At 40.8% G+C, this 13,552-nt stretch overlaps 1 long non-coding RNA gene across 1 annotated transcript in view; it reads right to left on the minus strand.

The window, feature by feature from the left end:
* Window positions 1-3,318: 3,318 nt before the first annotated feature.
* The window catches only part of LOC148414463 (uncharacterized), a 67,784-nt gene continuing 57,550 nt past the window's right edge, over window positions 3,319-13,552 (minus strand). The window contains exon 3 of the long non-coding RNA XR_015867522.1: window positions 3,319-3,393. This is a non-coding gene — a long non-coding RNA (uncharacterized LOC148414463). The remainder of the gene's footprint in view (window positions 3,394-13,552) is intronic.

Raw genomic sequence — 13,552 nt, forward strand, 5'->3', positions numbered from 1 at the left:
GTCACCAATGTCACACATCCAACATGTCTGCATTTAATGGAGGACGCAGACCAAGACAAAGATTCAGCAGAATTAAGTGGAACATTTGTCAGGCCGGTCAAAACAGAACACGAGGAGCTCCGGTGTCGAGCCAGCCCGGTTCTCATGAAGTCACTGCCAGACTCTTGGCCAAAAACACACTATCACACGTGTAAACACACACAAACAAAAACAACACAGTCAAATGGGCTCGAGCGAGAAAAAAAAGTGACTTTTTTTTCTCTCGAGCTTATGGATGGCTGGGAGTGAAATGTTGTCGTTTCTGCCAGGTCGTAAATCAGCAGTGACGAGAAAGAACATTCCGACATCCAATCGCGTATCGTGACCTCAGAAGAACTTCTGCGCTAGTGCCACTCGGGTGACCACATTCACCCCAAACTGAAGATGGCAAGGAAGGTAGGGAGGAAGTAGTAAAACAAGGAAGGGAATAAAGGAAGGAAGAAATGCAAGGTACATTTATTTGTCTTGTACGTTCTGCAAAAAGAAAAAGCCGAGTGGACCAAAAAGTTACATAACAACTTTGGCAACATGTCTACTCTCGCTTTGGCTTTACTTGGTCTGTTTTTTTTTTTCTTTTGGCTGCGGCTTTTCTTGTTCCGTCCTGCTCCGTCTCGGTCTTGTGTTACATAAGCGCTCAAGACGCACTTAAACTGTTTGCTACTTCTCATTCTGTGGCACACAATGAAGAGACAAATCTTTTTTTTTTTTTTTTTTGGAGCGTTTACACAAAATTCAGGCTTTGAACAGCTGTCAGTTGGCGCAAGTCTCGACAGCTGTTTTGCTATTCTCACACTTATTTGCCAGTGTTGTCTTTTGAAAGAATTAAAAGTACAATCCACTTGTCTAGCCATTTTCAAAAAAAAAAGCGTGAAATTTTAATTTGATTTTGTTGAACTTGTTCACTGCCATTGACGGGTAAACTCGTCATTTCAACAGGGGTGGACGGCGGGAGCGTTTGATCCCACGCCTTTGCAAATTTCAGTTTTGGAAACAACTTTACTAATTCACAATCACCAGTAGATGGCATCCATGCGCCATTTTAAATATGAAATCAGCAAATTTGAGAGTTCACTCGATCATTCAAAATGCTCAAAAATGGCTGACAGTGAATTTGATGATAATGTCAAAGTCTGTTTGGAAGAAGAACCATCACACTCAAGTCAGTATGACTTTTTTTTTTGTGCTTACTTTTAGCGGTACTTGTGCGGCAGTTGAGATGTTGATGGAACCGGCAAGCTACTGATTGGAGTCGTCCTATCACAACAGAACGGACCTGCGGTAAATGTCCGCACTGGAGGAGGGTTATGATTACGTGCCTCGTAAAAGATACCCCTTTGGACGGCAACGTGCTGAATTCAGCGGAAATATGCAAACGACGTCCATTCAATAAAATACAGACGAGCACACGGCTTGGAAGCAGAAACCCGCTTTTATTCGCCACTCACCAAAATACCCCCTCAAAAATCACCAAGATGCTACAGCCGTGACCCAAAGCAGACAGAAGCTCCCGCCTGCAAAATGTCATCTGCGATCTGACGCCGTTTGGCTTCTGCCGTGGATTTGGCTCCATCTGCGAGGTCCATTCGCAAAAGTGGCCGCGTGCACTTGTGGAGCAGAGAGGCGCTCTGACTGGATATTGAAAGACAACAACACAATTAATAGCGATTTTGATTCACTGCCTTTGTGCGAGAGAATAGACTCGGAAAACTGTAAAAAAAAAAACACTGATAGGAAGAATTATGGATCCACAAAAAGAAGGGGAACGGGGGTCAGGGTTCAATTAGCAAGCTAGCTCGTCAGCAACTTCCTAATTCTCTGCAGTCACCCAGATTTTCCTAACGTCGTGAAAGGGGAATGATGACTCTGTAGAAAAAAAAAAAGCAGCACAAAGCAGGTTTCATCATTCCCGTCTAATGACAAGTCGCCTCCGCCGGTGGCTCGACAGCTCGTCACTTTGATTGACAGCTCCCAGGTCGGGCGCCGGATGGCACATCAGTCAGCGTCAGTCAGTCAGTCGGCGTCTGAGGCGCGCAGCAAATTACGTCTTTCAGCGGGAAATCCTGCCTGGAAGTGACCGTACATGTGGCACATTGTGGATAAGCTTTAGTACCTTTTACCGGGAATTCTGCTCCAACACACAAAAGGACGTTGAAGTTGAGTTTTAGCAGAAAGTTCACTTCTACTTTGCTTTTCATTTAGACTCAAGAGCTGCACATTCTACTTGACTAAATAGATGTATGTATTCTAGAGCCTCACAAGGGTTGCAGGCTTGCAGGTGCCTATCCCAGCTGACTTGGGGCAGTAGGCAGGGGACACCCTGAACTGGTTGCCAGCCAATTGCAGGACACGCAGAGATGAACAACCGATCACGCACCCAATCACACCTAAGGACAATTTAGTATGTCCAATATACCTGCCATGCATGTTTTTGGAGTGAACCCAAGCAGGCTCAGGGAGAACATGCAAACTCCTCACAGAACTTGGGTCCCTGAACTGTGATACACATTTTATATATATATATATATATATATATATATATATATATATATGTATTAGGTTGGGGTGGGTTGAATAGCTCCAGGAGCCCACATTTTGAGAAAAATATAAAATACATTTTTGCATAATATAATAAACATACATAATATACATTAGGTTTTATTCTGTATTTCACTCTTCAAAATGTCATAAAAAAATAGCATAACAAAATAACCAACAACGCTTCATCATCTTTGACGTCGCCTCTTGGTTATTCGTCCTTTTTTCGCTCACCGGTAAAGTTTGCGGTTTGCATCAAGTGATCCCCTCTATTTGCCCAACGTTTACGGAAAAAAAAAAAAAGTGTAGAAGCAGTTTTTTTTCAAACGTAAGAGCGTATAATAACCTGAGTGTGCTCATTTAGTCGTCATCACGGTTGATGTAAAGCTTTCCTCTAAAGAGGCAAAAGCGTGTGTGTCCGCGCTTGTCGCTTTACGACCTCCAAGTGTGAGTGTCACTGTGTATAAAAATAAAACAGTTCATTTGGACGATGCTTGAAAAAGAAAGCGGGGAAAAAAAAAAAAAAAAAAAAAAGACCAAGTTGTCTCCTCGGGCATGTGGGCCGAGCCAGCCCGGACGAGTTAATTCACGCTCGCAACGCTGCGGGCCATTCTGATGGTGCGCTCATCACATCTTGGCATTGCACACAATCTCTTGTGTATGTGTGTGCGTGAGATAAATTCACATGCTGTGCTTTACGAGGTGATAATGTTCTGTTTGGTTTTGTTCACCGTATTGACTTACTCTCAGCAGAGCTACTGTAGCGGAGAGCATGTTTCAGCACGCACCTCTCTGGATACCTCATTAGCTCATGCCATCCTATAGGCAAAAGAAAATATCTCAATGACCATGGACCTAGCTAGGTATCTATTTATTTATTTTCAAGCGTTATGGGAAAGGAGGGTGGGAAAATGGCTCTAAGTATTGTAAACATGTCTCGATTTCACAAAATGACAAATGAATCATGGTAATTAGATTTCTTGCACAACACAAGTAGTCAATTTGTTGTCACCGAAGTGATTTATCGTTGCACCTCTTTTTCGCATTTTAGCATGTGGTATGTAGTATCGGCATTTACACGCGTTAGCGACGCATTCTCAAGCTTTCGTTACGTGCTGCATTGTTTGTCTTCTCAAAAGCTTCTTCCACAGGAAACCTCGTTAATATTTGACATCAAAAGTGAGCTACGTCATCACGTTAGCTAAAGGTTTTGTCTACACGCAACCAAGGCTGTTTAATCCTTTCACTATGGATTTTTTCCTTTTTTTTTTTCTTCGAAAAAATATAATTTAATGGCACATAATTGTTTATAAGTCTAGGAAAGTTAAAAAATTCCCACTTCCTTTACAGGCCCTGGGATTTTTTTTTTTTTTTATCATTGGTATTTTACGATAATAATAATAATATAATAATAATAACGTGTCAGAGAAGTGAAAATTACCACCAAATTCCTCCAATACATAGTAATCAGTGTAATCTATAGCAACACACATATATAGCACATATTAATCTATTTCTGCAGTAGTAGATTAATTATTATTCATTATAATATTTGTCCCCCAAAAATAAACAAAGTATAAGACTTGTTAGATATATCTATGAATAAATATTTGTCCACAGAAGAATATTCAACATGTTGTCCTCTTTTGGGATCATAGTAGAGATGTGTTCACAAAAATAAATCACTAAGTTGACAGGTAACGAGAGGAGGCACATGACAAGTTGGGTCAAACCATTCAAACACAGGGGAGAATCTGGCTTTTTACAATAATGAAAACCTCCTTAACATAAAATTTGTTTTATGAACGTGTATATTCCTGAAACAATTTAGGAATGATTTTTTTCAAGAATTTTTTTTTCTTTATTTATTTGACATCTCGAGTACCCCCTGAAGTTCCTTCAAGTACCCCCAGGGGTACTAGTACCCGCATTTGAGAACCGCAGTACTGTACCATACCTCAGTTAGCGTACATTGAGAAGGAATGGACACAGACAAGTGCAAAAACAATAGCAACCAAATAGATTTTTGGCTGAGGAACCGAAACAACAACCAGCCCCAACGTCCACTCTCCAGAGGCTCAGCTGCACTGTGATTGTCACGAATTCAATTCCGCTTCCTGCGAATTCAATTCCACTTCCCCTCGGCTAATACGCCAATACGGGAATCCCGCACATCTCTGGACTGCGGTCAACGTTCCGTACGGAAAGATTCAAACGCATGTATCCTTCAATCCCTCGTGATAATATTAAAAAACATGAGATGAGATCAAAGAATCCGGCATTAAAATTCTCTGGCCGAAGCTCCGCGACGGGATTGAGATGCGACGTGACGCGTGACGTCTAAACGCTCAGGCTCCTAATAACACCTGAGACATGAAGCCTGACTGTGATGCAGACCGTGGCGAGAGAGCCAAAGAGAGTGCGGGAGATGGAGTGAGCCGCATTAGCCAGTCTGATGACAAAAAAGGAACACTTTCATTACTGGGACGCAAGCACTGGAAACGCTCCCATCTTCGGCACATTTGCCGAATCCCGTGCATTTTGGATGAGTCCTTAGAAGTGGAATTGATTTCCTGAGCTGCAACTTGCGCATGCGGCATCGGGATCAATCCCGTGCCCGCGTTTTTTTTTTTTTTGTATCAGTGTGGAAGGCTCACATGAGGAAAAAATAGGTATCGGGTGTCATACGCGAGCCGGAAGATCAATAACAAGCATTAAGGGAAAATGATGCCTGCAAAGATGATTGCTTTAAAATAACACGTGCATGCAATTTAATTTTATTGTATAAATAATTTCATCATTGTGTTTGGATCTCGTTTACCAAAAGTAATGACCAAAAATATAATAAATCAAATTTTGCCTTAATATGCTTTGAGCGGTATTTTTTTATTTGGCATTAAAACTTTTATTTACTCAATATTGTTTACCTAATATTTTACGTTTACCGATATTTTTTGTTGCATATAATTTCAAAATAAAATTATGATGCACAGGAATCTCCAATAATAATAATTATAGTAATACTAATATTCCAGTAACATGATTTATTTTTGTAGATAATCTGTTTTGCTAACATTTAGTATATATAATAATATGACTTACATTTTTACTGTTGGGCATTTTAATGTAGAATGCATCTTTTGGAATTACATTCATCCAATATAATAATAATAAAAATAAAAACAATAATAATAGGAATAATAACCAAAAACAACAACGATTATGATAATAATAGTAATATTCGGGGATGGGCTAGAAGTATCAGTCTAGTGTTGATACCAAGATTTCAAGTTGATAGTACTCACTACCAGCTGTTTTATGATCAGGAACTAAAAATCAAAAATTAGAACCATCAAAAAAATTGCCATGAATTTCATGTATTTTTTGAAATAGAAAAATGCTATATTGGAATATATATACTACTCAAAAGTTCAGTACTCCTACTGGCCTTGGTCAGATTTTTTTTTGTATATCACATCCCTATAGATAATAATAATAATAATCATAATAACAACAATCTCTTCCACTTTATATCGAGTGCTTCAGAGTGTCACAATTTCCAATCCACTGAGAAAAATTGGCAAAATTTCATCATCTTGCCGTCAAGTGCGGTTTAATCCCATTTCAAGATGTCATTGTTATTTGCCCTTGAAAACTCCAAATGACCAAATGAATAGTAAAGCGTGAGAATTGAATGCGCGGTGACGCAAGTCCCAAATGAGTTGAGGGCAGGTTGCAACACGCCACATCTCTGCCATGATCCCGGCAAACAGCGGGGACCTTTTTCCTCAACGTATGCAGCAATCACCTGGTGACTCTCCTGCCTTTGATGTTTTCCCGTCACCCAAAGCTCCCGCCTGGCATTTCCCCACCGTTGCAACATGCGGGAAAGCTCCGCGTTCCAAACAACCCGGTCTCGCATTAGCGCAGGTGGGAGTCAGTCACATACTGTATTATGTTCGGGAGTCTCAAGTATTAACTGTAAAGTTCCGAGCAAGTCCGGAGTTGTCGCGGCGAAAATCAAGCGGCTCCACCAGAGTCATGCAACTTCACTCAGTTGTGGGTTACTCATTCACTACAAGCCCAGGTAAAAAGGGATCTCAGCACACACACACACACACAAAATTAAAAATCAAGTGGCTCTAAAATTGAGCCTTGTGGAACACCTCTTCCACACAGAAAAGTTAAAACAATAGCAAAACAAAGGAATAATAAAGGAATATAGACGTCTATCGTCGTCAAAGGCAGTGAATGAGGTCACATTTTCTTATAATTGACGCAAATAAATGGGGATTCTGCATATAACAAAGCTTAAATCCAAAATGAGCAAGTGAAAATCCAAAAATGTGCAAAAGTTATAGCCTATTTAAAATGTGAGAAAGTCGCAGGTCAAGACATTTAATCTTTCTATATTTTTGCAACTGCAGCTGCAACTAATAATTTTTAAATAATCAATTATTCCGTGGATTATTTGATCAAACCCAAAGACGTACTTTTACGTTATTTTTCGTGTCTGGTCTAGGCATTCAATCCTCTGTATTTTTTAAATTTATTTTCAGGCGTAAGGCTAAATTTTCACATTTGAGCTGAAGTGTGACATTGGTCTCCTGCGGGTCGGATGAAATCAAGCTGGACATTGCATGGAACTGAAATCGCGTGATGCATCAGGTCCCATCGAGAACTCCCTTTATTGCAAATTTTAGCATTTTCATTTCATCGTGATCTAGTCATCTAGTTTTATGACTTCCGAGACCTTTCACAAAGGCCGCGAACATTTATGAAGCCATTTCAACCTGATCCTTTTCTTAAAAAATGGTAAACAAGACCCGCGGTTCGAATGAAAGACAGGCTTGGTCTTTCATCAATGTTTTTTTTTAGCGTGTCCTTCATTCAATAGGCGGCTGGAGCGAGCGTCCCCGGCTCCCTCGGCTGGGATTGGCCGACAGAAGGGGCGGCGGTGACAGTGACGGTGGGCTTTCAATAAGGCCACCTGTACAGCGCCTTAATTATTCATGGGGGCTTAATGAAGTGTCAAAACTGACTAAACACTTCATAAGAGCGGCTGGGCTAATTGGCTTTTTCTTTTACGAAGGGACGTATTTCTCCCTGCGGGTCATGGTGTCGCTCCGGAGTCAAACGGCACCCCTGTGTTGCCTTATGACTCGCGCGTCTGTGTGAGCTAGCAAGTTAGCGTGTTAGCTCACAAGCTATTACGCTAACTTCATTCTTTCACTTCTTGGGATTCTCATGAGTCAGTGTTCAGAATAGAAATGGCTGTCAAAAATAAGAGTAAAGTTCCTAATTAGCGTTTGGGTTAGGTCTCATTAAATTGATTAAATTAAAAATAGGATTTCAAACCATTGTTAGGCTTTCAAAGTGAGGTTTTAAATAATAGTGTTTCAAAGCGGGATGTTAGAGGTAGTGGGTCAAGCCAGGGTTAGGGTTTTGATAACTCACAAGATGGATGGATCGACGTGAGCTAGCAAGTTAGCTTGCTAGCTCGCAAGTTGTGTGCAAGGAAGCGAACTTGGAATCCAACTTAATTCTGCCACTTCTTGGGATGCTGATAAGTTTGTTTTCAGAACAGAATTTAAGGATAGGGCTTCAAGTGTGAATTAGGGTTTCAAATTATGGTGTCAAAGAAGGAGTAAAGTTAGCTTGCTAGCTCGCAAGTTGTGTGCAGGGAAGCTAACTTGGAAGGCAAGTCAACTTAATTCTGCCACGTCTTGGGATGCTAATAAGTTTGTTTTCAGAGGAGAATTTAAGGATAGGGCTTCAAGTGTGAATTAGGGTTTCAAATTATGGTGTCAAAAGAGTAAAGTTTCTAATTTATCTAAGGGGTTAGTTTCCATTGAGTAGTTTTGCATTAGCCCTCAAAATAGGATTTCAAACAAGTCATTCTAAGTAAGGCTTCAAGGGTTTGTGTTTTTTTTAAAGCGGGGTGTGAGAGGTAGTGTGTCAAGCCAGGGTTAGGGTTTGAAATCTCCACTTGGCATTCAGAGAGCGTCACTATCAATCTCCCGCCAGCTAGCGACAAGCTAAACACCGGGAACATATTGGCGTCCAATCCAAGACCCCCTCCCCCCCTTTCCTCCCCTCGTCGTGTTTATTGAATTATATTTCTTGTGAGCCTCGACGACGGCGGTGACAGCGGCGACCGATCGATGCGCCGGCGAGCCGGGCTAACAAGCGGCCCAGGCGGCGGCAGCGGCCCGGCACTCGCGCCTGTCGGCGTCCGCTCTATTTACGGCCTGCTTTGTTTTAACATCCATTCAGAATGAGTGGAAATCAATTTTTCATTTGGACTTAATTGTGTGTGCACGCCGGTCGTCCCCCCCCCCCCCCCCTAGCCCCCCCCCGAGACCCTCGCGCAACGGTATTTTATAGCTAATTACACGTCTGCCGCCCTCAGCGAATGCCCGGACGCTTTGGGGGAACGGTCGCAGCCATCTTGACGCCGGCAGCGATCCGGGGGAGTCGCGCGACGCGACAGGAAGCTGCGACACCAATGACATGGAGTTGCTTTACGGCCCCAACATGTACCTGGAAGACCCCGATTGGGGGCGGAGTCAGATGTGGTTGAAGCTTTCGAAGTAGACTTTCATGAGAAAAGAAGGTTTAAGGAGGATTTCAAGTCTGGATTGGGGTTGCAAAGGAGACTGAATGTGACTTGTGGACTGTAATGTAATGTAAACATTTCAGATTAAGGTTCTTGTCTGTTTTTTGGAAATTTCACAAATCTGGATTAGGGTTTCAAAGTATAGGTTACAATCCAGATTAAGGGGTTCAAATTAGGGTTCCAAGAATAGGTTCAAGTTTCAAACCAGCGCTCGAATCGCTAAACGAGGTTAAGGTTCCAAAGTAGGGTTTCAATAAAAAAACTTTGTTTACAACAGGATTTTTGAGTAGGGTTTAGATTTAAGGCCTACAATTTGGTATAACAATAAAGGTGTAAAAGCAAGATTTTGGTTTGACGGTGAGTGAGTGTTCTAAAGTAAAGTTTCAAGACAAAATTCAGGGGTTTGACGAAGACTTTCAACTCTAGATTGGAGTTTCGAAGAAAAGTTAAGGTTCAAAAAGTAGGATTTCAATCAAAAATTTAGTTTCTAAATTGGGATTTCAAGTTTTGAGTAGGGTTTTCAATTATGGCCCACAATCCAGTTTTAAAATAAGCTTCATAGCATGATTCAAGTTTCACAGTAAAATTAGGGCCTTTATTTTTTTTTTTTTTTAAGTCCAGCAACAGATCTGATTTTGCCCCGACATGATGTTTCTGGTTACAATGTGCCAATCTGCATTACCCACAATGCACCTCAATCCCCTGCAGCAAAATCACCAGCAGAGTTTCAGCTGAATCCACCAAGACTTTGACGTTGAGACACGTCCAAATCAAACCGCAGCTGAGACGCATTAGCATGCGAAGCGGGCGAGTCACGTCAGCGCCTTCACGCCCACTTTGCGGGCGACCAATCATGGGATGAATGACATACTCCATCACAAGTCCGTTCTACTGAAATGAGATTTTCCTGCGAGAATTCGCTTCCAGGTGAAGGATAGCATTTATTTGTTGGGCGGCAGGATGCTTATGACGAATATCATGGCTTTCGAATGAAATCCTGCTATCTTCACTCTCCGTTGATTTGGATATTTGGTCCTAATGAATGAGATTGTCTCGCATGTTTTGTTCAAAGCATGGAGCCGAACAAGCCATGGAAAGTGCTTTTTATAACACCACATTCAAAACGAATGTCTCCAATGCCTGAAAAATTTCCCTTGTAAAGTTGGATTGTTACTCGAACTTTGAGTGTCAAAGATAAAGACAGTCAAGTAGAAGCAAATATGTATAATATCTGCAAATATGTTTTATGTTGTGATCCCGAAGTGGATGTGGACTTTCATCCTTTCTTTTTTGTCAGCTTGGGTTTGTGGAAGGAAATTTTTTATTTTTGGGTGCCAAAATATGTGTCCAATTCTCTTAATTTTCAAATTAAGAGCAAATCAATTGGAACATGAAGCAGTTATCTTTTTACGCAGAGAAAATGAACAGGATAGTGCACAAAAGTAAACATAATCCAACGTTGAAAAGTAAACAAATGGCGATAAAGTAGTTTGTTCTATGTGCCAATATTTTACCATTCTTTTCTTCAACTGCAAAACCAAAATATCCCCACATAGATCAATTGAAAGTAATCTAAGTATCCTGTATTTTTTTTCTAGAGAGGAACTGCTTTTGAGTATTTTGGTATTCAGGAAAAAAATTAATAAAAAAAAAAATAAATTATATATTATATATATATATATATATATATATATATATATATATAAAACAAATAACAAATTTACACTTAATTATGAATAGCCAACTTTTATATATTTTTTTGAAAATCAACATTTCTTCATTTTACATGAATATAAATTGAGATTTAGACAGCTTTTTCAAAAAATTAGTGATGGCCAAAAAACAAATTTCGAATCATCCTGGTTCGTTCAAAAGTGATCAGTATGAACGGCAACTCTCATGTTGTCAGCTTCATTGTGAGTATTTTACATCTATTAAACTGCCTATAAAAAGTAATCTGATCGCTCTCGCCAGATAATACGGAGCAATCCGCCGCTGCTAGCTAACAGCTAATTTATGCTAACAAACGACAAACTCTGCCAACTGGCGCCGTGCAATCCATCATCTGCAGGAATAAATTCTTTTTTAGCGCCCGAATTAGTGAGAAACGAAAATAGATGTCGTGCCGTGTGGTTCTAATCTCGCGAGATCTCGTGATTTGAGATTTCATCCCGCCCCTACTTACTAGCTACGGTAAAAATCCGCGTTGATGCTATTGAGAGGCTGAAAAATTCCAGTCAATCAAGATTTTCCTTCTCTCTCAAAGCGTTCAAGTGCACCGCTTAGTCATTAACGTTATCATCTGCGATGATGTTTGCCGGAACGGCGGGTCAAAAGCGTGCGCTCCTCGTTAGCATTTTTACAGGCGGCGCGGCTGAGTCATCCGGCCGATCCGTCATCCGGCATCCAGGAAAGGCTCTCAGCCCGCTTCTCCTCTCCCATCCCCCTCTCCCGCCTCTCCCCCGCTCTCGCTCGCGACTCGCCCTTTCGCATAGCAGGAAGCGCTGCTGTCACGCCGCTATTGTTTCCAGTAACGCGGAGGGAGATGGCCCGTTTTGACTTTGAGCCATTTGACAGCAGAGGCAACCTCGGGAACCACGGCCTGCGGTCATTCCGATTGCTCTGGCGTTTTTCGTGCTACTTTCTATCAAATTCACTCTTTTGAAGCGGGAAATACAGAATAAAACTGAAAATTGCGCTGACAAAGCTTGTTTTGGATTCTCCTCACAATGGGGGTTCGTGGGGCGATGGGGTTCAAAATTTGGAGGGAAAAAAACTTTGTTTCTCTATGGACCACAAATAAGCGGTCCCATTCTTTTGGACTGTACTAATCGGAACAGTTGCGAGTTCTTGAAACTAAAAAAAACATATTTTATTCAAACATACACAAAGCTTTTTTCCCTGAGGTTATCCGTGCCCCCTATATATTATATACAGTATATATAAAATAAATGCTACAAATCGGTACAAAAAATACATTTCAAATAAAAACAATGATACTGTGGGATATTTACAGATATTAACAAAATGTAACCCTAACCTAACATCTTCATAATCTTCATATACTATAAAATAAACCCCCAAAATGTCAAGACTATAAAATCAACCATGTAGATTTTACAACGCAAAATAAATGTTTTTAAGGCCGAATAAAAATGGAGACTAAATTTCTGTTATAACATTTATCCAACATTTATCCAGCCCGGGCTAAAAGATCAAATCTGGATTATTTTTCCGCCATTCTGAGCAATTACAATTTTAATCGATTTAAACAATATATGTATTCAAAAATAAACCTTGAAAATATTACAAACAGCTTTGAAACATTTTAATCATTCGTAGCTTACGCAAAAACTAGCTATTCCCACCTTGAGCGTAATTTGCTGAAAAGCCAAAATTTAAACGCTTATAACAGTTGATCTTTTAAATTTGTCGATTTAGCTACTTTTCAAACACTTCCTTTTTAAACCCACCACTGCATCAATCAAATCAATTCACCACATCGCAAAACTCTTATTTAGAAACCATCGATACGCGACGGCGGGATATCGATTCGTTATCGTCACAATACCGATCCGTATAATTAGCCGAAATTGAGCACATATTTTTGGATTAAAGCTAAACCGCGCAATCCGTTGTCGTTCTCCCAGGAAAACATTTAGGAGGCGCTGTAAAAGGCTGACGACGAGCTAAGTAAGTATTTTACTCGAAAGCTCCGAATCACGCAGCGGAGTCCCGTAAAATCCGCCGCGCTGGAAATGAACAACGTACATCTTCTTTACGCCTAAACGCGGCGTACGTATAGACGACAGCCCGGCCGGCGCAATTACGTTTGCACACTTGAGCAATATAACCCCGGCGCGGTTATATGATGTAATGCGGCGCAATAAGTCCACTTTCCAATTAAAGGCGCAATTGGTCTCCGGGCGCTCGCATAAACTAATATGTTTGGAGAGCAACGACCCCTCTGAAACGACGCTACATCTCGCGCTTAAAAAAAAAAAATCCACTTTTTATCTCACTGCACTTTCACAAGGAGAGAGAATATTTCAATCAGACGATTTGAAAAGAGATGTCCCGCTGGGGCTAATTTGTTAGCAGTCGTTAGCTAACGCTAGCTGGGAGAGCTTCAGTTAGCGAAGGCTAGCGGTGTTTTGACAAGTGATTGACAAAAAATTCTAAAGGATGGCAAAAGAAATTATGCAAGATGGAATAAAGGTTCTAAGAGGGCGTAAACGTGTCGTCAAGAATACGATGTGGACAAAATACGTCATTTGAGATAAAAGATCCAATGTCTACAGTCACAAAGTCGAAGAAGTGGAATAGAGAATGGAAAACAGACAACATATGGAATGAAGT

Source organism: Hippichthys cyanospilos, chromosome 12 (genome assembly GCF_059441005.1).
Source record: "Hippichthys cyanospilos isolate Australia breed blue-spotted pipefish chromosome 12, RoL_Hcya_1.0, whole genome shotgun sequence".
NCBI classification, from domain to species: Eukaryota; Metazoa; Chordata; class Actinopteri; order Syngnathiformes; family Syngnathidae; genus Hippichthys; species Hippichthys cyanospilos.